Source organism: Giraffa tippelskirchi, chromosome 1, assembly GCF_054371585.1.
Source record: "Giraffa tippelskirchi isolate mGirTip1 chromosome 1, T2T-mGirTip1v1.2.pri, whole genome shotgun sequence".
Lineage (NCBI taxonomy): Eukaryota > Metazoa > Chordata > Mammalia > Artiodactyla > Giraffidae > Giraffa > Giraffa tippelskirchi.
The window spans coordinates 209,103,821-209,130,016 of NC_137275.1; the positions used below are offsets into that span (position 1 = coordinate 209,103,821).

The window sequence follows — 26,196 nt, forward strand, 5'->3', positions numbered from 1 at the left end:
CAAATCAGACATAAATTGAAGAAAGTAGGGAAAACCACTAGACCATTCAGGTATGACCTAAATCAAACCCCTTACGATTATACAGTGGAAGTGACAAATACTTTCAAGGGATTAGATTTGATAGACAGTGTGCCTGAAGAACATTGGAGAAGGAAATGGCAACCCACTCCAGTGTTCTTGCCTGGAGAATCCCAGGGATGGGGGGGCCTAGTGGGCTGCCGTCTATGGGGTCACACAGAGTCGGACACGACTGAAGCGACTTAGCAGCAGTAGCAGCGGTGCCTGAAGAACATTGTATAGGAGGTAGTGATCAAAACTATCCCCAAGAAAAAGAAATTCAAAAAGGCAAAATGGCTGTCTGAGGAGGCCTTACAAATAGCTGTGAAAAGAAGAGAAGCAAAAGGCAAAGGAGAAAAGGAAAGATATACCCATTTGAATGTAGAGTTCCAAAGAATAATAAGGAGAGTTAAGAAAGCCTTCCTCAGTGATCAGTGCAAAGGAATAGAGGGAAATATTAGAATGGGAAAGATTAGAGATCCCTTCAAGAAAATTAGAGATACCGAGGGAACTTTAATGCAAAGATGGGCTCAATAAAGGACAGAAATGGTATGGACCTATCAGAAGCAGAAGATATTAAGAAGAGGTGGCAAGAATACACAGAAAAACTATACAAGAAAGATCTGATGACCCAGATAACCATGATGGTGTGATCACTCACCTAGAGCCAGACATCCTGGAATGTGAAGTCAAGTGGGCCTTGGGAAGCATCACTAAGAACAAGGCTAGTAGAAGTGATGGAATTCCAGCTGAGCTATTTCAAATCCTAAAAGATGATTCTGTGAAAGTGCTGCACTCAATATGCCAGCAAATTTGGAAAACAGCAGTGACCACATCAATGGAAAAGGTGAAAAGGTCAGTTTCCATTCCAATCTCAAAGAAAGGCAATGCCAAAAAATGTTCAAACTACCACACAAATGCATTCATCTCACATGGTAAAAAAGTAATGCTCAAAATTCTCTAAGCCAGGCTTCAACAGTACTTGAACCATGAACTTTCAGATGTTCAAGTTGGATTTAGAAAAGGCAGAGGAACCAGAGATCAAATTGCCAACATCCTTTGGATCATTGAAAAAGCAAGTGAATTCCAGAAAAACATCTACTTCTGCTTTATTGACTACCTCAAAGCCTTTGACTGTGGGATCACAACACACTGTGGAAAATTCTTCAAGAAATGGGAATACCAGACTACCTCACCTGCCTCCTGAGAAATCTGTATGCCCGTCAAGAAGCAACAGTTAGAAACAGACATGGAATAACATACTGTTTCCAAATTGGGAAAGAAGTACGTCAAGTCTGTATATTCTCACCCTGCTTATTTAATTTATATGCAGAGTATATCATGCTAAGTGCTGGGTTTAATGAAGCACAAGCTGGAATCAAGATTGCCGGGAGAAATATCAATAACCTCAGGTATGCAGATGACACCACCTTTATGGCAGAAAGCAAAGAAGAACTAAAGAGCCTCTTGATGAAAGTGAAAGAGGAGAGTGAAAAAGTTGGCTTAATACTCAACATCCATTAAACTAAGATCATGGCATCCAGTCCCATATCTTCATGGCAAATAGATGGGGAAACAATGGAAACACTGACAGACTTTATTTTGGGAGGCTCCAAAATCCCTGAAGATGTTGACTGCAGCCATGAAATTAAAAGATGCTTACTCCTTAGAGAAAAGCTATGACCAACCTAGACAGCATATTAAAAAGCAGAGACATTACCCTGCCAACAAAAGTCCACATACTCAAAGCTATGGTTTATCCAGTAGTCATGTATGGATGTGAGATTTGGACTATAAAGAAAGCTGAGTGGCAAAGAATTAATGCTTTTGAACTGTGGTATTGGAGCAGACTCTTGAGAGTCTCTTGGACTGCAAGGAGATCCAACATGTCCATCCTAAAGGGAATCAGTTTTTGCAAGGACTGATGCTGAAGCTGAAACTCTAATACTTTGGCCACCTGTTGCAAAGAAAAGACTCATTGGAAAAGACTCTGATGCTGGGAAAGACAGAAGATGAGATAGTTGGATGGCATCACAGATTTGATGGATATGTGCTTGAGCAAGCTTTAGGAGTTGGTGATAGACAGGGATGCCTGGTATGCTACAGTCCATGGGGCTACAAAGAGTCGGACATGACTGAGAGACTGAACTGTACTGAATTGATCTTGTAGATACATTTAATCCTCATAAAAACCTGAAGACATACATGATTTTATACAATAGAAAACGTAGAGTCCAAAAAAGTTATACAAATTGCCCTCAGTCGCACAGCCAGGAAGTTTCACCTGGTGGGTACTAGAGCACAATTAAACAAACTCCAAAATCCATACACTTCTCATCACCCTATCAGGTAGATCAAGTTTTTGACTGTTGAAAGAACTTCCTACCCATCTCTGAGGAAAATGGACAAAGAACAATTTCCAACTCTATATGACCTCTAAGTATGTATTACACAGTAATTCCAAAAGACAGTAGACCTGGGAAGACATCGCATTTTTTCTACTTGTTTTTTATAGCCTGGTGATCTCCCTCCGGAATAGAAAACACAGTTTGATATTTACACCTGAGCGGGAACTACATCTCAGAGGACATCATTAAAAGTTGGCTGACCTTTCTGATATCAAGGTACAAATAGGTCACACAGGGATGGGATCCCATGTGCTTGAACAATCCAAAGTCAAGCTTGTTAAAGTAAACTTGTAATTTTTTAACAACACTCTTTCCCTCCTGTTTTCTGGAGGGAATCTGGGGCTATTTCTGAGAGAATCATTTCTTCTCCTTGATCACAACTAAACAGTAAATAAAATAATATATGAGATCATCATGCGGAAAACTTTAAAAGTGAAATCAATTTATTCTGTGAGGAAAATCAGTCCTCTATATACTGCCATCACCAACTTATATGTAAAACTTAATTTGGCAGGGTAAAGAAGACATTCTAATAAAAAACACTGAGTAGAGATAGAGTCAAAGATGATAAACTGGTAGGAAAGGGAATATTATATATCACATGCATTTTGTTTAGTCACATAGAATTAAAGAGATTTGCTACAGTCCTCACTCATCCATACTGCTTTAGACTCAGCTTGTTTTACTCAAGTAGGTTCCTTACATAGCCATGAAGATGTTTGAGTTTGCGACTTCCAGAAGACATAAAATCATGCAGATAGTTCATTTTCACCCTGGGAACTTAAGAGTCCATATAAAAAAGTGATTTTTTTCTATGAGGCCACCATCACCCTAATACCAAAACCTGACAAAGATGCTACAAAAAAAAAGAAAACTACAGGCCAATATCACTGATGAACATAGATGCAAAAATCCTTAACAAAATCCTAGCAAACAGAATCCAACAACATATTAAAAAGATCATACATCATGACCAAGTGGGCTTTATCCTAGGGATGCAAGGATTCTTCAATATCCGCAAATCAATCAATGTAATACACCACATAAACAAATTGAAAAATAAAAACCATATGATTATTTCAATAGATGCAGAGAAATCCTTTGACAAAACTCAACATCCATTTATGATAAAAAACCCTCCAAAAAGCAGGAATAGAAGAAACATACCTCAACATAATAAAAGCTATATATGACAAACCCATGGCAAACGTTATCCTAAATGGGGAAAAACTGAAAGCATTTCCCCTAAAATCAGGAACAAGACAAGGGTGCCCACTCTCACCACTACTATTCAACATAGTTTTGGCCACAGCAATCAGAGAAGAAAAAGAAATAAAAGGAATCCAGATTGGAAAAGAAGAAGTAAAACTCTCACTGTTTGCAGATGACATGATCCTCTACATAGAAAACCCTATAGAAACCCTACATAGACTCCATCAGAAAATTATTAGAGCTAATTAACGAATATAGTAAAGTTGCAGGATATAAAATTAACACACAGAAATCCCTTGCATTCCTACACACCAACAATGAGAAAAGAGAAAGAGAAATTAAGGAAACAATTCCATTCACTATCGCAACGAAAAGAATAAAATACTTAGGAATATATCTAACTAAAGAAACAAAAGATCTATATATAGAAAACTATAAAACACTGGTGAAAGAAATCAAAGAGGACACAAATAGATGGAGAAATATACCGTGTTCATGGATTGGAAGAATCAATATAGTGAAAATGAGTATACTACCCAAAGCAATCTATAGATTCAATGCAATCCCTATCAAGCTTCCAAACGGGATTCTTCAGAGAACTAGAACAAATAATTTCACCATTTGTATGGAAATACAAAAAACTTCGAATAGCCAAAGCAATCTTGAGAAAGAAGAATGGAACTGGAGGAATCAACCTGCCTGACTTCAGGCTCTACTACAAAGCCACAGTCATCAAGACAGTATGGTACTGGCACAAGGACAGAAATATAGATCAATGGAACAAAATAGAAAGCCCAGAGATAAATCCATGCACCTATGGACACCTTATCTTTGACAAAGGAGGCAAGAATATACAATGGAGAAAAGACAATCTCTTTAACAAGTGGTGCTGGGAAAACTGGTCAACCACTTGTAAAAGAATGAAACTAGAACATTTTCTAACACCATACACAAAAATAAACTCGAAGTGGATTAAAGATCTAAACGTAAGACCAGAAACTATAAAACTCCTAGAGGAAAACATAGGCAAAACACTCTCCGATATAAACCACAGCAGGATCCTCTATGACCCACCTCCCAGAATATTGGAAATAAAAGCAAAAATAAACAAATGTGACCTAATTAAACTTCAAAGCTTTTGCACAACAAAGGAAACTATAAGCAAGGTGAAAAGACAGCCTTTGGAATGGGAGAAAATAATAGCAAAGGAAGCAATGGACAAAGAATTAATCTCAAAGATATACAAGCAACTCCTGCAGCTCAATTCCAGAAAAATAAATGACCCAATCAAAAAGTGGGCCAAAGAACTAAACAGACACTTCTCCAAAGAAGACATACAGATGGCTAACAAACACATGAAAAGATGCTCAACATCACTCATTATCAGAGAAATGCAAATCAAAACCACAATGACGTACCATTTCACGCCCGTCAGAATGGCTGCTATCCAAAAGACTACAAGCAATAAATGCTGGAGAGGGTGTGGAGAAAAGGGAATTTTCTTACACTGTTGGTGGGAATGCAAACTAGTACAGCCACTATGGAGAACAGTGTGGAGATTCCTCAAAAAACTGGAAATAGAACTGCCATATGACCAAGCAATCCCACTGCTGGGCATACACACTGAGGAAACCAGACTTGAAAGAGACACGTGTACCCCAATGTTCATCGCAGCACTGTTTATAATAACCAGGACATGGAAGCAGCCTAGATGCCCATCAGCAGATGAATGGATAAGGAAGCTGTGGTACATATACACAATGGACTATTGCTAAGTAGCTTCAGTCGTGTTCGACTCTGTGCGACCCCATGGACAGCAGCCCACCAGGCTCCTCTGTCCACGGGGTTCTCCAGGCAAGAATACTGGAGTGGGTTGCCATTTCCTTCTCCAATGGACTATTACTCAGCCATTAAAAAGAATATATTCGAATCAGTTCTGATGAGGTGGATGAAACTGGAGCCTATTATACAGAGTGAAGTAAGCCAGAAAGAAAAACACGAATACAGTATACTAACACATATATATGGTATTTAGTCAATTGGTAAAGATAACCCCGTATGCGAGACATCAAAAGAGACACAGATAAATAGAATAGTATTATGGACTCTATGGGAGAGGGGGAGGGCAGGATGATATGGGAGAATGGCATGGAAGCATGTAAATTATCATATGTGAAACGAATCACCAGTCCAGGTTCAATGCATGATACAGGGTGCTCGGGGCTGGTGCACTGCCATGACCTGGAGGGATGGGATGGGGAGGGAGGTGGAAGGGGGGTTCTGGAAGGGGAAAACATGTACACTCATGGTGGATTCATGTCAATGTAAGGCAAAACAAATACAATATTGTAAAGTTAAAAAATAGAAAATAAACTAATTTAAAAAAAAGAATACAACACATTTAAACTAGCATCTAAATGTAATAAAATCAAAAGAACCAAATTTAAAACCAGTCTTCATTAAAGCCACTGTTAGATTTTTAAATAATGTGCCTAGAATTTTAAAGTGCTTTTCTTTTAAAAAAAAATAAATGACTTCCCTTAACTAAAAAAAAAAAAAAAAAATTAGATTTCTTGAAAATAGAACAATCTACCTTTTGAAGTGGAGAGTTCTTTTATCTCCAGTGTTCAAGAACATTATCTCCAGGACAGTGATGGATTGAGTCACAATAAAGGAGAATCCCGAAGCACCTAGAGTAGGATTCAATTAATATTGGGATTTTTTTTCCTCACTCTGAATTTACAAAATCTACAATGATATTTTTTAAAGGCACAAGTTAAGTTCTTAGATCAGAAGCAGTAAGAGGAAAAATGGCAAATAAAGAATGGTAAGTAAATAATAAAACAATAAATAACAATTTAAATAATAAAGGTGTATACTAATCAGCATTCTCTCTCTGGGAATACAGATGAGCAAACTACCTAGGTGTGTGAGCCTCTATTACAGAAATTGGAATATGTAGATGTCCAAGGTTTCTAATAGTAGCTACATGGTAGATAGCTTCTAACAGTAGATAACATGAGCTGATCTGTTGAGAAAAATTTTATATTGAAAATAACACAGATGTGAACAAGGGCACTAGGATTGAACAAACCAGTTTATCTTTGATTGGAAATTTCTCATGGTTGTGCTAATTTGCAAGTAATTTTTCAAATATGAAAGTCTCAAATAAATACATCACATCATTTTAAACATTATCTAGAACTCATCACAACTAACAGTTTATCAATACTGTCCCTTTAGCATCTGGTAGCATTCAACATGTGCATCTGCATTGAGAGGAGAACTGGGCCATGCTAACCTATTACATCATGTATTCCTTCCATAATCTGCACTTTACCCACCCCCCAACCCCCACCCAAACTTCAGGAGAAGCAGAAAGTGCTATCTCAGCCCTTGTTAAAATGAAAAATCCAAATATAAGGATGGGAGTGACAGCTCTGACTCTTGAAAATATGAGCACTGCTTCTTCCAAATAGTTTTCATTTTTTTTCATAGGAACCTGCACTGAATGTGAAAGCACAGAACATGCAGTCAGATTACAGCAACATCTTCTCTCATCTGGAGATAAATTTCACTCTCTACAATATAGTCCTCATAAAATATCAAGTAGTGTTTATTTCACAGTTTAGTTTGAACGTGAAACTGGACCCTGACAAGTGATGATATTCAAGAAAATATCTTACAAGTAAGGGGTAGATAACAATGAATCAGAATAGAAACCCAGCTGGAATAACATATTATATTAGGCAGTTTGCAAAGTAGTGATTTTATTTATATCACATTTTAAGAAGATTCACAGTGTCACTGTCTGCAGAATATTCTGATGGAAGGCAAGAGTGAAAACTGAGAGACCAGTAAGGAAGTTCCTGCAGAAATGCCACTTCACTCAGGAGCTCATGACTTATCAGAGCCATGCATCCCTCATTTTTGTTTCCCCCACAACTTACGGGTCTGGCAGTGTAACTGTTGAAGTATATTGACTCAAATACACTTATCAAGAAAAATGAGCCTCCTCTTATTTTTATGGAATTATCTTAAATGAGTTGTCAAGGCTTTGTGTAATCAAATACAGTAAGTTATACAATTTTGTCTCATACAAGGAACCCATATTTTCCCCAATTCATCAAGGAATAGACTCTATTTTTTAGCAGCAGTGATTCATTTTGATACTTTTTTTCTACTGATTTTTATAGTATCTTATTGAAGCAGGATTATTATATGTCTTTTATTTATCCAAACTAACAAAAATGCTCATTTACAGCACTAACAGTAGGCAAACTATACTCAAACTAACTGACCAGTAATCAAATATAATAATGTTAACTGTGTTTTATGGAGTGCCTATTAAATACCAAGAAACATAAGTACTATATCATATATCAACACTACAAGGTAGATATAATACTCATTTGCAACTTAAATATCTTCCCCAAGATCACCAACCGACAAGTCAGGAAATTGGAATCCAGAGTATCCAATTCTAAAGCCATTCTCTTTTTATAACTGCAAGGTAAAGTGTGTATCTTAGATCATCAATGTAATTAGAGTAGCAAACACCATTATTGATACCTACTATGCATTCATAACTACATTAAATTCTTCATATGTATTGCCTCATTAATTCTCAGAACAATATTAGGTATTTTTAAGTTCCTCATTTTACAGACATGGAAACCAAGGCTTAGAGAGTTTCAGTGACCTCACTGAGGTCATAGAGGTAGTGCTTGACAAAACTGGGCTGTCTAACTTCAGAATCTAATGTTCTCAACCATCTTACTCTTCTGCCTCTAAAATGACAGAAAACACTTTGTTCCTGTAGAATTAGCAAAATCAATACCAGAAATATATCGCAGACCCAAGGTCCTTCTGTATCACAGAGAATCTCACAATCCTAAAATATTCTCTCCAGCAATATATATTCTTAAATATTTTAACAAAACACATGGGAAATGGCTGAAGGAACAACAAAAGTGTGGCCTGGTACAAAAAAGACTCAGAAACAGCAATCTGGAAGTACCTGAAAAGCTGTCATGAAAAAACAAACATATATACTTATTCTTGTTGTTACACATGGAAAAATGAGGGTTGCATATATATACAAAGTTAAATGTAAAGAACTTTCTAATAATGAGAATTCTCCCAAAATAACCTGAGTGGCCTCATACAGTGCTCTAACCATCACTGGGTTGGGAGCAGAAGTAAAATGAACACTGACCCAACTTTAGAGAAAACAACATAGTTTTCATATGGATGAAACAAAACTAAATAAAACCATAGGTGAAATTTCATTCATATGTTTCAGGGATAAAATGAAAATCTTATTGAAAATTTAAACTGCATGTCAAAAATAAGAAGGAAAACTACAAATTGGAAAGGTATTTACAGAGACAAAATTGTTAATTAAGAGTTCATACAATTTAAGAGGAAAACTATCAAAATACCAAGAGATAGGAATAATACAAAGGTAAATATAAGTAATAAATAAACATAGAGGTAATATTCAAATTAATGAGCAATCATAGGAATAAAAAGTAATGTTTTATATAAATAGTAAAGAATAGATACCATTTCTGGTTCTAGAAAATATACAAAAAATAGTCTGTGCAAATACTGCAGTAGCAGGGTAAAATGTTAAGCTTTGGAAAAATAATTTTGCAAATGTATCAAGAATTCTCTCAATTCATATCTTTCCATTCTATAATCACATCACTAGAGGCTAACCTTATGTTATTTCTAGTAGAAGGAAAGCAGATTACAAAGATATCAATGATCATTGTATCAAAATCTCAAAATATTAAAATAAAATTAAAATATCCAACAGTATTAAAATTTAGGTTAGATTATTCTTCAAATATTAGAGAGAAAGGTTATAAGACTGCAAAGTCACAGAAAATTATTGATTTAAAATGTAATATGCTAATTAAATTTTATCCATACTGGTATAAAGAAAAATTATTTCTATGTAGTTTCGAATTAACAAGAATATGGATGATAAAAATAATTTAAAGAAGTAGAATGACTTCCTCTTTTACCAGGATTTTATTAGCATTGATCTAGCATTATTTGTGGAAGCAAAAGAAAAACAAATTCTTAGGGAAAGTTTGTGTTTTGAGAACTTTGCTGAGGTCATCAAATAGATGTGTTCGAGGAATATTCCAAGAAGTGTATGGCTAGGGAAGGTTTTTGTTAAATCAGGTTAATTGGGTTTTTGGAATGAACAGAAGTGGGGATTTCTCTAGAGAATTCTAAGTTTCTGACTCACAACCTTAGGGACTAAAGAAGTTTATAAAAATAAGTGCTAAATTAGCTTCCAAAAGAAGCTGAGTCATTTGAGTAAGTGTCAACTTTAAGACAAATCATGGGAAACTAGAGTTGCATCACTGATCTTTTTTTTAACATGTTTTATTTCCTTCATGCCTCTTAAGAATGTTCATACACAGACAGACTGCCTAATCACGGCTGCTCTTTCTCCCATTTCTTTTTAGGAAGGAGCAACTGAAGTTTAGCATCTTCTGGCCTTATTAGTAAAATGCAAATGAAACTCAAAAATGAGAATTCATTCAGTTAATAGAATGGAATGGTATGAATGACTAAAACTCAGTCAGAAGGTAAGATAAGGAGAGTTTTATTTAAATTTTTCAAAAGAAAAACATCCTATCAATAACTATAAAAATACTGAGCTGAGGTGACCATTGCTGGGAGGTTTTGAAAATATGTATATATTTATCTATGTGAAAGGAAAAAAATATAAAAACCCAGGCATCATCTCCAAGACCAGATACAACGAAATTTTTTTATCTCAAATTTTTCCATGGGAGAGACTGTGAGGAAAAGAAAGTTTTTTGCAATGCAAAAGACCCTCATAAATAATAGGCTTAGGCTTCCCTGATGGCTCAGGTGGTAAAGAATCTGCCTGCTGCAGGAGACCCAGGTTTGATCCCTAGGTTGGGAAAATCTCTTAGAGAAGGAAATGGTCACTGCAGTATTCTTGCCTGGAGAATCCCATGGACAGAGGAGCTTGGTGGACTACAGTTCACGGGGCTGCAAAGTCAGGACTGAGCAACTAACACTTTCGCTTTAAGTGGCTATGCATTTGAGTATTGAGAAGTATTGAGTTCGCTAAAATTTTAAGTAAAAAGTGTCTGGAGAAACAACGCCTGGTAGTTTACATATTATTCACACATAAACTATGTTCAATAAGAGCTTGAGGATACATGTAATTAAAGATGTTTGTAATAAAAATAGGATTAGAAACCCAAAAAAAAGTAACAAAGGGAAGAAATAACCATGAGGGTTAGTCTGATCCCAGAAGGACAAAGCAAAAAAAAAAAGTATTAAAAGTTTTTGAATTTTCATTTATATAATTAATCAAATTCCACTACTGAGATTTTAATTCTCTACACTAAACCTGAGAGAAATTTTCAACATTTTTTCATATGAATTCGTTATTAGGATAATGTCTTCATAAGTGAAAGATGATGAATGTCTTCAATGTTTTCAGAGGCAAATATATATTTTATGTGTGTATTTATTATATGGGTCCTTGAGAAAACTTGAGTGCATCATTTTAAATCGTGATTTTATTTAAAAATTCATACTTATATAAGCATTTTGACATAGCAATAAAAATGAGGGTTTGGGGACCATAAAGATAAGGGTTTAAAATTAATTCAAACTGCATTTTGATGTTGAGTTCCTGGTTCATTTTGCATGGAAAAAACTGCATAACTGGAACACTTTCTACCTTGAAAAACAGCACAAAAATAGTAGTCTGAAAATTTTTTATATAAATAAATTAAATACCTATTTAAAAAATAAAGATAAGAGTTCAAATAATAATCCTGGTATTTACCAACTATAAGACATTGAAATTGTACTTGACTTCTGAAATATCAAATTAATTTCTTCACTGTTAAAATATGGATAATAATTTTGAATTATTCTGAAAGATAAATGATAAAAATTATTTGAAGTGCCAAATACAGACTAGGACCTCATGTGTTGTCAATTACTCTTCTCTTTGTGAGCTAAAATAATACATCTTTCCATGTGGTATGTTAATTGAAGATCAGAGTTTATAAAACCTACAAAATAAAAGTTGGTAACTCTACTTATGTTTTCACAATATCAGTTGTCTTAACTGATCTCTTTAGAAGAACTGGAGAGAATAACAGAATTACATCTAGTGAGAATTTAGAGTATAGATGGTATCTGCTTTTCAATGAAAAATCTTAGAACTTTAAATATTAGATCCTCAAGTAAGCAAGTCAATAAAAGTGAAAAAAAATCTAGAAAGTTAGGGATCTTTCTAGAAAATTAGAGAGCTTAACTTCTGTCTTGAATAAAAAAGTCATAGACTTTTCTTTAGGTCTGTTACAACAGTAAAAGAGTGCCTGAATGCAACCTCACGGCATGGAACCAGAGCGATTACTTCTAAAAGACCAGGAGTTGGTTGAGAAGGATTAGAGGACAGCTAAGATTTAGTTCAGTTCAAAGCCTCAACAAATAAGAATATCATCTTCTAGTGACAGTTCTATTCTAGGGACCATGGATCTGAAATCTCTTTTGAGATTATATTAATATGACTAAGAACTCAAATTCTTTATCTTGGTTCACTCCAAAAGTAATTAACACTGTTAAACCTGCAAGATTTAGAGAGTAGGGATCATAAATGCTCCAGGTCTACCAGAAATAGTAGCTTCCTACGGATAACTGGACAAGATGCACCAGTACAACTCAGCCTTAATGTTTAGTATCTAGACACATGAGACAATCACTGTAATGTTTAAATTGCTTTAGCATATTTTACTCTGAGTTAATCTTCCTAATATAATTTGACACCTGCTTCAGTGTCTTTCTCTTTTTCATTATTCTTTTCCTTTTGCATATTTATTTTAGAATTTGGGTAATTCAGAAAAGTAGAAAAAAAGTATCTAAGATATCCGTTAATGTTTTGATATTTCTTTTCAGTCTTTCAATTCTGTCTAGGTTATCTTGGTTTAGATTTTGATCTTTCAAATAATGCTACAACTGTTTTCTTATCACTTAGTCATTCTAAAATAATTTAAATGTAATTTTGGGGTCAGTGGAAATTTATCACAAATTAAAAGATGAATAATGACCCAAAATAAGTGTACTATGATTATTTAACAATTCTAGCATTAGACAAGAATGAAAAACTGTTTTAAAAGATCACTTCCAATATACAGATACCATGGAAAGTGATCGTATTATAAATTACCAAGAATCTTAAAATCTTCATTCCCTTGTTCCCAGATTCTATAAATTCATTTTAGTGAAGTAAAGTTAAATGGGGAAAACATTTCAGGCACAATGCAATTCAATAGAGTACTTGTTAACTGTTTCTTAAAAGGTACACTAGCTTTGCAAGAGTAATGAAAATCATCTCCTCTGTATTATCTGTTATCCTTCCTCTCCACCTCCATTTGATAACCTTAAAGCAGGTTGGTGGTATCTCTTTAAAAAAATCTCCAAGTAAAATTTTGTTTGCAGAAATTATCAAAGGGCCATTAGGATACCTCATGTACACTACATTTATTTACTATAAGTAATTTCCAAATAGGAATCAGTTTTTATAAGATGTTCCTAAAAAGAGAAGGTTTTTGACCTGATTCACATTTGTCTTCCTGAAACTGCAGTACATTCAGATCCCAGATGACTGAAGTTCTCAAAGAAAGTCATTTGGTATGTGTACCTATAATCAGGCTCCAATCTTAATACCAAGTAAAGGTATATCCTGGCCTACCCAACACTCGCTACCCTTTTTGAAATGTATACCTACAAAGTGGGGTGCAGCCTGAATTAAATGAGTGTCCTTCTTTCTATGGACAGAGGAGCTGGCTGAGCCATAGCCCATGAGGTCACAAGAGTCAGATAAGACTTGGAGACTAAACAACAACAATCTCCTTTCTATAGTCAATAGGTACGTAAATATTCTATTATTTTGAATGAATTGTCTCACCATTGTAAACTGGAGTTTTCATAGAAAGCAGTATAACTCATTGGCAAATGACTATCACATAGAGAAATAGCTAGTCCTATACCAGAAACATAACTACTTTTTGAAAACCCTAAGTAAAACCCATCTTTTCGATCAACTTTTTTTCTCAAGGAATATTTTTAAATCTAGGTAGAATATCTTGAGAATGAAGAAGTGTTTTCAAAATTATACTCTTTAACTTAGTTGTTATAGGGAAGAATATCATATACTAATATCTGCTTTTTAGATTTTTTTCAAATTAAAGTCATTTTCTCTACACTCTATAGCACACAACTCTGATCTTTTTCAGTTCAGTTCAGTCTCTCAGTTATGTCCAACTCTTTGCAGCACCATGGACGGTAACACGCCAGGCTTCCCTGTCCTTCACCATCTCCCAGAGCTTGCTCAAACTGATGCCTATTGAGTTCATGATGCCATCCAACCATCTCATCCTCTGACATCCCATTCTCTTCCTACCTTCAATCTTTCCCAGCATCAGGGTCTTTTCAAATGAGTCAGTTCTTTGCATCAGATAGCCAAAGTATTGGAGTTTCAGCTTCAACATCAGTCCTTCCAATGAACACCCAGGACTGATGTCCTTTAGGATGGACTGGTTTGGTCTCCTTGCAGTCCAAGGGATTCTCAAGAGTCTTCTCCAACACCACACTTCAAAAGCATCAATTCTTCGGCACTCAGCTTTATTTATAGTCCAACTCTCACATCCATACATGACTACTGGAAAAACTATAGCTTTGACTAGACAGAGCTTTGTTGGCAAAGTACTATCTCTGCTCTTTAATATGCTGTCTAGGTTGGTAATAGCTTTTCTTCCAAGGAGCAAGCATCTTTTAATTTCATGGCTGCAGTCACCATCTGCAGTGATTTTGGAGCCCAAGAAAATAAAGTTTGTCACTGTTTTCATTGTTTCCCCACCTATTTGCCATGAGGTGATGTGTCTGGATGCCATGATCTTAGTTTTCTGAACGTTGAGCTTTAAGCCAACTTTTTCACTCTCTTCTTTCACTTTCATCAAGAGGCTCTTTAGTTCTTCTTCACTTTCTGCCATAAGGGTGGTGTCATCTGCCTATCTGAGGTTATTGATATTTCTTCCAGCAATCTTGATTCCATCTTGTGCTTCATCCAGTCTGGTATTTCGCATCATGTACTCTGCATATAAGTTAAATAAGCAGGGTGACAATATACAACCTTGACGTACTTCTTCCCCAATTTGAAACCAGTCTGTTGTTCCATGTCTCGTTCTAACTGTTGCTTCTTGACCTGCACACAGATTTCTCAGGAGGCAGATAAGGTGGTCTGGTATAATCTCAACTTCCTTTCTTGGAAAATATTGAGCTTAATTGCAAATTCAGCAAATGGAAAAGGAACGACTTTCATATAGACAGAAATAAAGGGCAAACTCTTCTAAGTTTTGTTGTTTGTATTTCTAAAAACTAAGGAATCCAAAACAAATTGCAATACACCTACACAGAAGTCTCACCAAAATGTTTAGTTTTGTATAGTCTGCTGTTCAATTTCAATCCTACATAGAACTGAAACCCCAGTGGCAAGTTGCAAAGGTATCAAAGAGAGATGATTTAAAAGGCCTTGCTATTGATATGCTTATACACAAGCAACATCAACAACATCTGAAAGCATGTTAATGAATACAGATCTTAAAACCCACTTCAGATCCACTGATTGAGAGTCTTTTACAAATATTTCCCATGCTATTCATCTGTATACTAAAATTTGGATGGGTGTTTTCTTCCTCAGCCACACAATAGAATCATCTGCAGAGCATTATTCTAAAAGATGCGTTAGACACTCCTACTCAGGCAACTTGTATAATTTTGAGGGCAATAACCAAGTAATTTTAAAAGGGGGATGTAAAGTCAGAAAATGTAGAATTGAATAGTAGTTTGTTTACTTACTGTGTTTTAAAATACTTCTTACCATTATGAACGTTATCTTCCTCAGAGAATTATAGTGATGATAAAATAAGTATGATGAAAATTTTCATAAATTGTAAAACCCTAAACCAATGTTATTGTTAATGACTGGCAAGATATAAAATCATAAATCAATATTTTTAAGAAGTTAAGCATGTTATCTCCAAAATGATGATATTCAAAGTAAGTTTGATCAGGAGTAACAAATATTTATCAAATAGTTCTTCCCTGACTCAGAATTTGTGCATCATAATGTCAGAAATGGAATATTAAGTTTGCATTCTTAATAAACTACTAACATAATTTTTGTCTCTCTTCTATTCCCTGATGCACGAGCTAAAAGAAAAATCTGAAAATCTAAACTCACAACTGTAAACCCAACCAGCTAATACTGACTTGTTGCCCTTCCTCCAATGTCCTCTTACTTCATATTATAATACTGTATAGACTCCTTAAACCCACATCTCTTCTGGATTACTCCAGGTATGAAAACGTGAAATGGAAAGGACCAATTGGACAGACATTGAGTTCATTCTACAGGGACTTTCTGAGTATCCAAGAACAGAAAAACTCCTTTTTGTGATGTGTTTGTTGATGTACCTGGTGATCCTCCTGGGGAACAGCACTTTGATCATCCTCACTCTCCTGGATTCCCACCTTCACACCCCTATGTACTTCTTCCTTGGTAATCTTTCCTTCCTTGACATTTGGTACACATCCTCCTTTATCCCCTCAACAATGATACACTTTCTATCAGAGAAAAAAACTATCTCCTTCATTAGATGTGTTCTTCAGATGTCTGTCTCTTACACTATGGGGTCCACAGAGTGTGTACTTTTAGCAGTGATGGCATATGACCGTTACATAGCCATCTGCATCCCTCTGAGATACCCTATCATCATGAGCAAGGCACTTTGTATTCAGATGGCAGCTCTCTCCTGGGGATTGGGCTTTCTCAGCTCATTGACAGAAACAATTCTTGCAGTACAGTTGCCCTTCTGTGGAAAAAATGTTATCAATCATTTTGTTTGTGAAATATTGGCCTTTGTCAAGCTAGCTTGCACAGATATATCCTTGAATGAGATTACTATCATGTTGGGCAATGTAATATTTTTGTTTGTTCCGTTACTGTTAATTTGTATCTCCTACATTTTTATCCTTTCTACTGTACTAAGAATCAATTCAGCTGGAGGGAAAAAAAAAGGCTTTTTCCATCTGCTCATCCCACATAACAGTGGTGACTGTGTTTTATGGGACAATCCTCTTCATGTATATGAAGCCAAAGTCCAAAGATGCTGCTTTTGACAAATTGATTGCCCTGTTCTATGGAGTAGTCACACCTACGCTCAATCCTATCATCTATAGCCTGAGGAATACTGAAGTACATGGCGCTATGAGAAAATTGACAGCTAAACTGGTTCTGGAGGAAAGAATGAGAAATTTGCATCTTTGAGTTTATGCACATAATAAACTCATATATTGGATGCAAGGTTTTCATTATAAACAGAACAAAGGAAATAAAGGCTATGTGTAAAATCACAGAATTTAAGAGTAGGGAAGAAATTTCAGGGTGATAATCCAACTTCATCATTTATGAAAATGACAAAAATGTAGGGACAACTAGTCTATGAAGTGAGAGCAAACTTTTAGAAACAAGAAAAAAATTGAAATTTAACTTTTCCAGAAATATCCAAGGTACATGTCAACTTAACAATTAAAATATATATTTTCATTCCCCTTTTTGAGAGAACTACTTGAGTTCATGTTTTTTTTTCTGTTTATTACTCATTTTTGTTTTACTCAGGGACTTGATCGGCCCCAAACTCATTTTCTAGTATATATATATTCTTTCTTTTTTCCCTCGCTGTGTTTCTTCTACCCAGTCTGCTACACTATGCTGCATTCACTATGCACTTATTCAAATATATCATATTCTTTCACACTTAAGGATAATAGTATATGTCACTTCATTCCCATTATCATATTTCTCCTATGGTGACAACACAAGCATCTAATTAAAGAAAATTTAAATGTTTTATCTTCTGAAAAATCATTCCAGATTTACCCACAGTGAAAGCACTGTTTACAATTGCCAAGATATGGAAGCAACGTAAGTGTCCATCAACTGATGAATGGGTAAAAAAGTTGTAATGTGTGTGTGTGTATATATACGTATGAATATCACTGTTGTTTACTTGCTATATCCAAAACTTTTGGAAGCCCATAGACTGTTGCCCGCCAGCTCCTCTGTCCAAGAGATTTCTCAGGCAAGAATACTGGAGTAGGTTGCCATTTCCTTCTCCTGGGGATCTTCCTGACCTAGAGATGAAATTTGTGTGTCCTGCATTGGCAAGGGGATCCTTTACCACTGAACCACCAGGGAAGCCCCAGTAGAATATTACTCAGCCATAAAGAAAGAATGAAATTCTGCCACCTAAAGCAACATAGATATACCTAGAATATATTACACTTAGTGAAATGAATCAGAGAATGACAAATACTCTATGTTATCACTTTTATGTGAAATCTAAAAAATAGAACAAATGAATTTATGTTAACAAACAGTAACAGACTCATAGATATAGAGAACAAGCTAGTGGTCATCAGTGAGAGAGGGAAATGGGAAGGAATGAGCCAAGGGTATGGAATTAAGAGACACAAACTATTATGTATAAATAAGCAACAAGATATATTATCCAGAAGAGGAAATATATCCATTATTGTCCATTAATACTTTAAATGGAATACGATCTATAAAAATATTGACTCACCATGCTGTATAACTGAAACAAATATAATATTGTAAATCAACTATATTTCAATAATAAAGAAGTAAAAATTAAAAATAAGGAAATAAGGATGCATCCTTCATCCATGTAACATAAGGATTTTCAGGTACCTATATTGAGAGGTGGGAGTAACTAAGGACAACGGTTCTACAATTAATCTCTTTTTTATGACCTATAACTTTTTTTAAAATGTATTTTCATAAAACTTACCACACATATTTTGTTTGCAGTTCTGTATATTAAAACTTATTGAGTGTGAGGGCAAATATTAAAATTAAAATTCCACTTGTGATCATTATCACATTATAAGAAGAAAAGAATGTTAGTGTGGGTACTGTAGAGAGATAGAAGGTAAAGTGAATCAAAAGAAATGGGAGCTCAGTTATATACAAGAGATGACACAAGAGATTAGCAAACATACGAGGTATAGTGAGAGCCTGCTTACCACTGACAGAGGAGTTACACACAGAAAGAGGAAAAACTAGAATAAACCATGTGATACTGGGTAAGAAGACAGTGTGAACTCACTGCTTTCAGTATATACATAGAGCAATATGCATACAGAAAAAGAGAGATATAGATAATGGCCATGCTTATATATAGAAATTAATATGGATTACACAAATGTTCAAACTACCACAAAATGTTCAAATTACCACACAATTGCACTCGTTTCACATGTTAACAAGATAATATTAAATAGCAATATAATGTTCAAAATCCTTCAAGCTAGGCTTCAAGAGTACATGAACCAAGACCTTCTAGATGTAAAAGCTTGGTTTAGAAAAATCAGAGGAACCAGAGATCAAATTGCCAACATCTGTAGGATCATAAAAAAAGCAAGGGAATTCCAGAAAAACATCGACTCCTGCTTTATTGACTATGCTAAAGCCTTGACCCTGTGGATAACAGCAAACTGTAGAAAATTCTTAAAAGAGGTGGAATACCAGACTACCTTACCTGCCTCTTGAGAAATCTGTATGCAGGTCATAAAGAAACAGAACTGGACATGGAACAACGAACTGGTTCCAAATTAAGAAAGAAGTAAATCAAGGTTGTATAGTTTCATCCTGCTTATTAAATTACTATGCAGAGTACATCATGAGAAATGCTGAGTCGGATGAAGCACAAGCTGGAATCAAGATTGCCGGGAAAAATATCAATAACCTCAGATAAGCAAATGACACCAGCCTAATGACAGAAAGCAAAGAGGAACTAAAGATCCTCTTCATGAGGGTGAAATAGGAGAGTGAAAAAGCTAGCTGAAAACACAACATCCCAAAAACTAAGATCATGGCATTCAGCCCCATCACTTCATGGCAAATAGATGGGGGGGAAGAAAGGAAACAGTGAGAAACTTTATTTTCTTGGGCTCCAAAATCACTGTGGATGATGACTGCAGCCATGAAATTAAATGACGATTGTTCCTTGGAAGAAAAGCTATGACAAACCTAGACAGAATATTAAAAAGCAGAGACATCAGTTTGCCAAGAAAGGTCCATATAGTCAAAGCTATGGTTTTTCCAGTAGTCACATACAGATGTGAAAATTTGATCATAAAAACGGCTGAGCAACAAAGAATGGGATGCTTTCAAACTGTGGTGCTGAAGAAGACTCTTGAGAGTTCCTTGGACAGCAAGGAGATCAAATCAGTCAATCCTAAAGGAAATCAACCCTGAATATTCATTGGAAGGACTCATGCTGAAGCTGAAGCTCCAATACTATGGTCACCTGATGCAAGGAATTGACTCATTGGAAAAGACCCTGACACTGGAAAGTATCCAGAGCAGGAGGAGAAGAGGGTGGCAGAGGATGAGATGATTGGATGGCATCAACTCAATGGACATGAGTTTGAGCAAACTCTGAGAGTTAGCAAAACACAGGGAAGCCTGGTGGGCCACAGTCCATGGGGTCACAAAGAGTCAGACATGACTGAACAACAACAAAATGTGAATGCAAATATTTGTAAAAGTGTGTATATTTACATGTACATAGGTGCATATAAAAGTACGTTTATTCTCCACATGTGACCACTAAGAGCACCTGGGAGCACTGATGTATTAATAGTAATTGTAAATCTATTGCCAGATCTTGATTACTAAATACAGTTTTCCACTAAAATGGAACCAGTGCTGATTCTAAGAATGATGAAGGAAAAAATCGTAACTTTGAAATATATGTATATTGGGTATAGAATACTATCAGTTCAGTTCAGTCATTCAGTCATGTCCGACTCTTTGCAACCCCATAGACTGCAGCACACCAGGTTTCCCTGTCCATCACCAACACACAGAGCTTGCTCAAACTCATGTCCATTAGGTCAATGATGCCATCCAACCATCTCATCCTCTGTTGTCCCCTTCTCCTGCCTTCAATCTTTCCCAGCATCATGGTCTTTTCCAAAGAAAAAGGTGCCAAATCAGTTGGCCAACTATTGGAGCTTCAGCTTCAGCATCAGTCTGTCCAATGAATACTCAGGACTGATTTCCTTTATGATTGACTGGTTGGTTCTCCGTGCTGTCCAAGGAATTCTCAAGTCTTCTCCAACACTGCAGTTCAAAAGCATCTATTCTTTGGCACTCAGCTTTCTTTATGGTCCAACTCTCACATCCATACATGACTACTGGAAAATTCATAAGCTTTAACTAGACAGACCTTTGTTGGTAATGTCTCTGCTTTTTAATATGCTGTCTAGGTTGGTCATTGCTTTTCTTCCAAGGAGCAAGTGTATTTAATTTCATGGCTGCAGTCACCATCTGCAGTGATTTTGGAGCCCAAGAATGTAAAGTCTGTTACCGTTTCCATTGTTTCCCCACCTATTTGCCATGAAGTGAAGGGATTACCTGCCATGATCTTAGTTTTCTGAATGCTGAGTTTTAAGCCAACTTTTTCACTCTCCTCTTTTACTTTCATCAAGAGACTCTTCAGTTCTTCTTCACTTTCTGCCATAAGGGTTGTGTTATCTGCATATCTGAGGTTATTGATATTTGTCCTGGCAATTGATTCCAGCTTGTGCTTCATCCAGTCCAGCATTTTGCATGATGCACTCTGCATATAAGTTAAATTAGCAGGGTGACAATATACAGCCTTGATGTACTCCTTTCCCAATTTGGAACCAGTCTGTTGTTCCATGTCCGATTCTAACTGTTCCTTCTTGACCTGCATACATATTTCTCGGGAGGCAGGTAAGGTGGTCTAGTATTCCCAACTCGTTAAGAATTTTCCACAGTTTGTTGTGATCCACAGAGTCAAAGGCTTTGGCATAGTCAATAAAGCATAAGTAGATTTTTTTTTCTAGAATTCTCTTGCTTTTTCTATGATCCAACGGATTGTTGGCAATTTGATCTCTGGTTCCTCTGCCTTTTCTAAATCCAATGAGCATCTGGAAGTTCTCAGTTCATGTACTGTTGAAGCCTAGCTTGGAGAATTTTGAGTATTACTTTACTAGAGTGTGAAATGAGTGTAATTCTGTGGTATTTGAACATTTTTTGGCATTGCCTCTCTTTCTATAGGATTATAGAATACTATAGTGACTCTTTTTCTTTCAGTACTTTAATGTTGTGGTTTCTTCATTATCTCAGACTTGCAGTGAGAACAAAACTCTCTCTTAAGAATATAATGTACGTCTTTTCTGATTTTTAAGCAGTTTGTTTATGATGAACCTTGGTGTGGTTTTTTTTCTGTTTCTTATTATTTTGGCTACTGAGATTATTTTGTCTATGTATTTATTGTTTTCATCAAGTTTAGAAAGTTTATATCCATTATTAAAATATTATTTTTGTTTTGCATTTTGTATTTATTTAAATATTATTTTGCTAATACTTTTTCTTTTTTGGACTCCAATTATATGTATACCATATCACTTAAAGCTGTCTCACACAATTAATGGCCTGTTCACATTTATTCATTCTTTTTTCTCTTTGTTTTATTTTAAAGTGTTACTAGTTCTCTGATTCCTTTTTCACTAATTTTTCCTTCTGCAGGGTCCAATTACTTTAATTTCATCCAAAGTATACTGGATAGATTCATATTAGATACACTTCATTACTAGATCTTAGAATTTGTCCTTTTAAAATATCTCTAAATATAATTTTATATTTATAAATATAAATAAATGTATATATAAATATATATCTCCAAATATAATTTTCTATATCTCAAATGACATGATTTTTTCTCAACCTTCTTGACTATATTAAATACAGTCAGAATAACATCTTAATGTCATGTCCAGTAATTCTATCAGTGTCCTGTTTGCTGTTTTAAAAATCTACTTTCTTTCTGTTTGTTTTGTGTCATTAAAATATTATTAGCAACTAAAAGATGTATTTATTTAGGTTATACAAGGTGAATTTTATAGGTGTGCAACATGTTGATTTTATTCTCAGCCTTGTGTGAGCTCTGAAAATCATTCCCTTCAGTTTGCTTGGATGATCCTTTCCCAGGCCCAGCTTAGTTTCTTCATACACCTGCCCTGATCAGTACTCAGCTGAAAGCAGAGGGGTGTCCCTTTAGAGCTCTAGCTCTTTTTTCTGTAGCTCCCTCCTCTCTGGATTTGGACTTGAAAACTAGCTTCCTTCTTCTCCCTGGTCTCTCAATTCCATCCTCAAATCCCTTTCCCATTGGGTTCCCTCTCCCTATCTTATTACCTGGAAATTCATCACTCAGGGAAGTAAGTTGGGAAAATTAAAGGGTTCACTTCATTTATTCCTCATCTCTCAGGGATCACTGTCCTATGTTGTTTGATGTTCAATATCTTAAAATTGATTTTTCACATTTATTTCTGTTTTATTTTTATTGCTTCAGGTAGAAGGGCAAAATATGGTCCCTGTTTCTCCTTCTTGGTCAGAAGCAGAAATCTAGTACTCCCCACATTTCTATTTTCCCCATCAGAAAAAAAATCAGTTCAGTTCAGTCACTCAGTCGTGTCCGATTCTTGGCAACCCCATGGACTGCAGCACACCAGGCTTCCCTGTCTAGCACCAACTCCTGGAGCTTGCTCAAACTCATGTCCATCAAGTCAGTGATGCCATCCAACCATACTAAACAAATATTTCAGTATATTCCAGAATGGGTGGCAATGGAGTAAAGCTGAGAAAGAAAGGTAAATAGAGAGACAAAGAGGAGAGAGATAGAGCAGAGAGAGACACAGAGACAGACAGCAAAGAGAGGAGGAGAGATTTTGGGATATTTTATGCTAATATTCCAAGAGCTGTCAGAGTGATAGGCCTAGACATGAAATAAAGTAACAGATGCTGCTCAATATAATTGAAATCACAAGTAAATTCAAATGAACTGAAGTTAGAATTTAGCCAGAATAAAGATCAAAAACTGATTATGTAGCCAAGACATGGAAGCAACCTAAGTGTTCTTTGACAGGTGAGTGGATAAAGAGGTGGTATATATACAGAAAGGAATATTACTCAGCTATTAAAAAGAATGGGATAATGTCATGTGCAGCAACATGGATGAACATATAGATTGTCATACTGAGTGAAGTCAGACAGAGAAAGACAAATACTGTATGATATCACTTTTATGTAGAATCTAAAAGAAGATAGTCATGAACTTATAAAACAGAAACAGACTTATAGACTTAGAGAATGAACTTACTATTACCAGGGGGGAAGGAGGGAGGGTAAGGAATAGATAAGTAGTTTGTGATTGACATGTACACACTGCTGTATATGAAATGAATAACTAGAAAGGATATACTGTATAGCAAAGGGGACTCTGCTCAGTATTACTAACAGCTTAACTGGGAGAAGAATTTGAAGATGAATAGATACATAAACATATTACTGAATCACTTAGCTGTAAACTTAAAACTAACACAACATTTTTTGTCAGTTACACTCTAAAATACAATAAGTTGACTGACATGTGGTCTTTCAGAAGTAGCAAGAAATAATGTTATGATGAGCATAGTAAATAAGTTATCTGTATTTCATAGAAGAGAAAACCAAACTAGCATCTTTAAAAAATAGCCTAAGATCACTCAGCTTGTGCAGACAAAAGTCAAATTGGAATTCTATACTCCAAATCACAAGTGTTCTGTTCTTTCCCCTTTACTTCAACTCTGACCAATGATAGGAAAATGAAGAAATGAAGCCAATCATTTTATAGATATTTGTCCCAAACTTCTTCATAGACAATAACATCCATACCTAGAGCTCAATTTCCATCTCTGAGCAAAGGACTTTTTAATATACAGCTTGAGTCCTGATTTCTCTCCTGGACTTCACTAATCTGTCTTCACCTGGAAGTCTAACCATCAACACAGTCAACCACTCATCCAACTTACATCATTACCTTTATGAAGTCATCATCCTTAAGCTTCTCCTCTCATTCAGTCAATGGTTGCATAAGAGTTCTTTACTTATACTAGTAGAATCATTGTTGATAACTATCCATACGTGAAAGATTGTCAAATCCAATACTGTAACCATGAAGTTCCCATATTCATCCTATCTTTTCATCTCATTGCTTTCTAAGTCTTCACTGCCTCTATGTACACTGTCTCCATGGTCCATTCTTAATCAATCCTCTATACTGTCGAAAGACCAGTCTTTCTAAACCTAGCATCTTAGCCTGATCACATCACAAGAGTATGAGAAAATATTCACCGACCTGCTCTTTCTACAGAAAAAAGCTCAGTATGATAAGATTTTTGACAAACAGGCTTCATTAAACCATTTCACCTTCATCTCTTAGATGAATTCTCCTCAAAGTCCTGAGAGGATCTCTCTCTTCCCTTGCTTTTGATAATAAAAATTACTAGTAATTGGTTTCTGGCTTTTATTTCATTTTCTGATCTGATTGTCACAGCTTCATAATGTAGACATTGCAGTGTCCATCTTCCAAAGCACAGAGAGGTCAAGTTCTTATTTGGAAGAAACCATTAGCCTAGACTTTCAACTTCCTATTTTTATTGTATTTAAAAAGAAATAAATAATGTTAACACCATCCTAATATTAAATGTATTAAAATGTATTAAGTATAAATTAAATGTATTAAAATAATGAAATACCAGATCACCTGACCTGCCTCTTGAGAAACCTGTATATAGATCAGGAAGCAACAGTTAGAACTGGACATGGAACAACAGACTGGTTCCAAATAGGAAAAGGAGTATATCAAGGCTGTATATTGTCACCTTGCTTATTTAACTTATATGCAGAGTACATCATGAGAAACACTGGGCTGGAGGAAGTACAAGCTGGAATCAAGATTGCCAGGAGAAATATCAATAACCTCCGATATGCAGATGACACCACCCTTACAGCAGGAGGTGAAGAAGAACTAAAGAGCCTCATGATGAAAGTGAAAGAGGAGAGTGAAAAAGTTGACTTCAAACTCAACATTCAGGAAACTAAGATCATGGCATCCGGTCCCATCACTTCATGGCAAATAGATGTGGAAACAGTGAGAGATTTTATTTTGGGGGGCCCCAAAATCACTGCAGATGGTGACTGCAGCCATGAAATTAAAAGACTCTTACTCCTTGGAAAGAAAGTTATGACCAACCTAGACAGCATATTGAGAAGCAGAGACATTACTTTGTCAACAAAGGTCCATCTAGTCAAGGCTATGGTTTTTCCAGTAGTCATGTATGGATGTAAGAGTTGGACTATAAAGAAAGCTGAGCGCAGAAGAATTGATGCTTTTGAACTGTGGTGTTGGAGAAGACTCTTGAGAGTCCCTTGGACTGCAAGGAGATCCAACCAGTCCATCCTAAAGGAAATCAGTCCTGATTATTCATTGGAAGGACTGATTCT

The 26,196-nt window shown here is 35.6% G+C and overlaps 2 long non-coding RNA genes and 1 pseudogene across 3 annotated transcripts in view; 2 read left to right on the forward strand and 1 right to left on the reverse strand.

The window, feature by feature from the left end:
• LOC145519872 (uncharacterized) overlaps window positions 1–24,687 on the reverse strand; it is a 53,561-nt gene extending 28,874 nt beyond the window's left edge. Inside the window, exons 1-2 of the long non-coding RNA XR_014063991.1 lie at window positions 24,586–24,687; window positions 6,271–6,367 (exon numbers count right to left, since the gene is read on the reverse strand). This is a non-coding gene — a long non-coding RNA (uncharacterized LOC145519872). The remainder of the gene's footprint in view (window positions 1–6,270; window positions 6,368–24,585) is intronic.
• LOC145519861 (uncharacterized) overlaps window positions 6,343–26,196 on the forward strand; it is a 34,148-nt gene continuing 14,294 nt past the window's right edge. Inside the window, exons 1-3 of the long non-coding RNA XR_014063976.1 lie at window positions 6,343–6,504; window positions 10,166–10,288; window positions 13,533–13,623. This is a non-coding gene — a long non-coding RNA (uncharacterized LOC145519861). The remainder of the gene's footprint in view (window positions 6,505–10,165; window positions 10,289–13,532; window positions 13,624–26,196) is intronic.
• LOC145519818 (olfactory receptor 13C7-like) lies at window positions 11,318–17,082 on the forward strand (annotated as a pseudogene). Its single transcript, XR_014063948.1, has one exon. The product of XR_014063948.1 is annotated as an olfactory receptor 13C7-like (transcript).